This window comes from Gavialis gangeticus, unplaced genomic scaffold (genome assembly GCF_001723915.1).
Source record: "Gavialis gangeticus isolate Ggan-Ray unplaced genomic scaffold, GavGan_comp1, whole genome shotgun sequence".
In the NCBI taxonomy this organism is placed as follows: Eukaryota; Metazoa; Chordata; order Crocodylia; family Gavialidae; genus Gavialis; species Gavialis gangeticus.
The window spans coordinates 32,722,186-32,725,564 of record NW_017729033.1 but is presented as its reverse complement, the minus strand read 5'-3'; positions in this window follow the sequence as shown (position 1 = coordinate 32,725,564).

Genomic DNA, 3,379 nt, shown 5'->3' with positions numbered 1-3,379 from the left:
GCCCCCCCCCCCTCCCCCCCCCCCCCCCCCCACGATTGGCCACCACTCCGATTTCAAAAATCTGGAATTTTCAAATTTCTGGCAGCTGCTCAGTCCCAAGCATGCCAGATTTATGAGATTATACTGTATTATTATTCTCATGTCAATACTGTGCTGAGTGCAAAATTTTGATATTTTGTGGCAAAAAGTGATTTCCTCTTCCTCCTGCTGCTCCTTCTATTTATTTTTGAAGACCCTAGAAGCCTACCATGAGCTTCTAAATAGCTAACAGTCCTTTCAGTCTGGGAAGAAAAATACATGAAGAAATGGGAAAAAAAACTAACTGTGGGCATTAAGGGGAAGTTCCCAGCTTCCTTAGAATCATAGAATCATACAAAATTAGGGTTAGAAGGGACCTCAGGAGGTCATCTAGTCCAACCCCCTGCTTAAAGTAGGACCATCCCAAACTAGATTATTCCAGCCAGGGCTTTGTCAAGCTGGGTCTTAAAAACCTCCAAGGATGCAGATTGTACTACCTGTCTAGGTAGCCTGTTCCAGTGCTTTACCACCCTCCCAGTGAGAAAGTTTTTCCTAATATTCAACTTAAACCTCTCTTGCTGCAATTTGAGACAATTGCTCCTTGTTCTGTCATCTGTCACCACTAAAAACAGTCAAACAGTCACTCTTTGGAACCACCCTTCAGGTAGTTAAAGCCTGCTATCAAATCCCCCATCGGTTTTCTCTTCTGCAGACTAAATAATCCCAGTTTCTTCAGCCTCTCCTAATAAGTAATGTGCCTCAGCCCCTGAACCAGTGTTGTTTCTCTCCACTGGACTCTCTCCAACTTGTCCACATCCTTTCTATAATGGTGGAGCCAAAACTGCATATAGTACTTCAGATGTGGCCTCAACAATGCACAATAGAGCGGAATAATTACTTCCCTCGATCTGCTGGCAATGTTCCTACTAATCCAGCCCAGTATGCTGTTAGCCTCCTTGACAACAAAGGCACACTACTGACTCATATCCATCTTACTGTCCATTAGGCCCTTTTCTGCAGACCTGCTTCTTAGCCAGTCAGTCCCCAGCTTGTACTGGTGCATGGGATTGTTCTGTCCTAAGTGAAGGACTTTGCACTTGTCCTTGTTGAACCTCATGAGATTCATTTTGGCCTGATTCTCCAATTCATCTATGTCACTCTGAATTCTAGCCCTACCCTCCAGTACCCCTGGAGGGTGTCATCTGTGAACTTGCTGATGGTGCAATCCATCCCATCTTCTAGATCATTAATGAAGATATTGAATAAAACCAGCCCCAGGACCAACCCCTGGGACACTTGATACTGGCTACCAGCTAGACATCGAGTAATTGATTACGAGCCATTGAGCCCAACAATCCAGCCAGCTTTCTGTCCACCTTACAGTCCATTCATCCAACCCATACTTCCTCAGGTTGCTTGTGAGAATACTGTGGGAGACGGTATCAAAAACCTTGCTAAAGTCAAGGTATATTATGTCCACTGCTTTCTCTGCAGCCACAGCCAGTTATCTCATCATAGAAGGCAGTCAGGTTGGTCAGGCATGACTTGCTCTTGGTGAATCCATGCTGCCTGTTCCTAACCCCTCTTCTCCTCCCAATCACGTTCTTCTTCTTCAAGTGCTTGGAAATCGATTCTTTGAGGACCTTCTCCATGATTTTTCCAAGGACCAAGGTGAGACTGACTTGTCTATAGTTCCCTGGATCCTCCTTCTTCCATTTCTTAAAGATGGGCACTATATTTGCCCTTTTCCAATCATCATGGACCTCCCCCAATCACCATGAGTTTTCAAAGACAGTGGCCAGTGGCTCTGCAATCACATCAGCCAACTCCCTGAGCACCCTTGAATACATTGCATCTGGCCCCATGGACTTGTACATGTGCAGCTTTTCTGAATAGTCCCTAACTCATCCTTTCACCAGTGAGGGATGCTCACCTTCTCCCCAAACTGTGGTGCCAGGTAGAGTAGTCTAGAAACTGACCTTGCCTGGACTAAAGTAAAATAAGCATTGAGTGAGTACTTCAGCTTTTTCCTCATCATGTCACTAGTTTGCATCCCCCATTCAGTAAGGGACCCACACTTTCCCTGACCTTCCTCTTGTTGCTGACATACTTGTAGAAATCCTTCTTGTTACTCTTCACATTCTTTGCTAGCTGCAACTCCAATTGCGTGTTGGCCTTCCTGATTTCATCCCTGCTTGCCTAAGCAATATTCTTGTACTCTTCCCAAGTTGTTTGTCCACACTTCAACTTCTTGTAAGCTTCCTTTTTGTCTTTAAGCTCACCAAAGAGTTCTCTGCTAAGCCAAGCTGGTCACTTGCAACATTTGTTATGCTTCCTGCACATCAGGATGGTTTGTTCCTGTGCTTTCAGTAAGGTTTCCCTCTTCAGTTCCTATTGTTATGTTGATGCCTGATCTGGTAAACTGAATTCAATAGGTCTGGGGAGATGTGTGAGATCAAAGGTTTGGTGGAGAAATATCTTTTCTTGTAATTATAAATCTAAATTACCAAAAGCAATTAATTACATGCTCAAAAGGTAAATCGGTACCATCTGCTTTGCTAAATTAAGGCCGGCAAAAATATTATGGCATGGCATTCAACTGGTTCTAGCAAACTTGATAAAACCCCATTGCTACTCAACAAGCCTGCATCATATAGTTCCATTGATACACTTGTACCTTTACATCAGATTGCTCAATCATTACATTTAGCACAATCTTCATTTGTTTTTAAGAGCCACTTTAATTAAAGCACTTACAGCATCTCATGTATTCAGCATCCCATGCTTCAAGATGACAGTGGAGGCACTTTAACTAAAGCTCATTTGACAAGCTTTAGTTAAAGCACCCCCATTTCTATTTTGAAGTGCAGGGATGCTGAATACAAGAGATGCAGAGGCTGCTGGAGCATGCTAATTAACATGCTCCAGCAGACTTGATGCAGTGTAATTACAGTGTATCAAAGTAGTAACCCCACACATATACAGGCACTCTTATCTGCTAAGCTACTCCAAAGTTGAATCATCCCTCCCTTATTTGAAATTGTGTTTTAATTTAAGTTAGAATTTCTCAGTCTTTGTTTTCCAGATCTTGTTCCGTCATGGTCAGCAAAATCAAAACCCTATCAAGTATCTCTTTCTATGTATGACACAAGATGGCATAAACAACAAAGATTTTTTCTGTCAACTCAATGATTTAATCTTCTATTTAAGTAGAATATGTTTTGTCCCTTCAGTCTCTCATCATCAGCCTGCTTTGCCAGTCTCACTAGGATTGCCACATTTCCCTTGAAGCATGGTCACTGGTACTGGATTCTTAGCATTTTCTCTCATTTTACTTAGTACCCTCCCCCTCCCCTTTAGC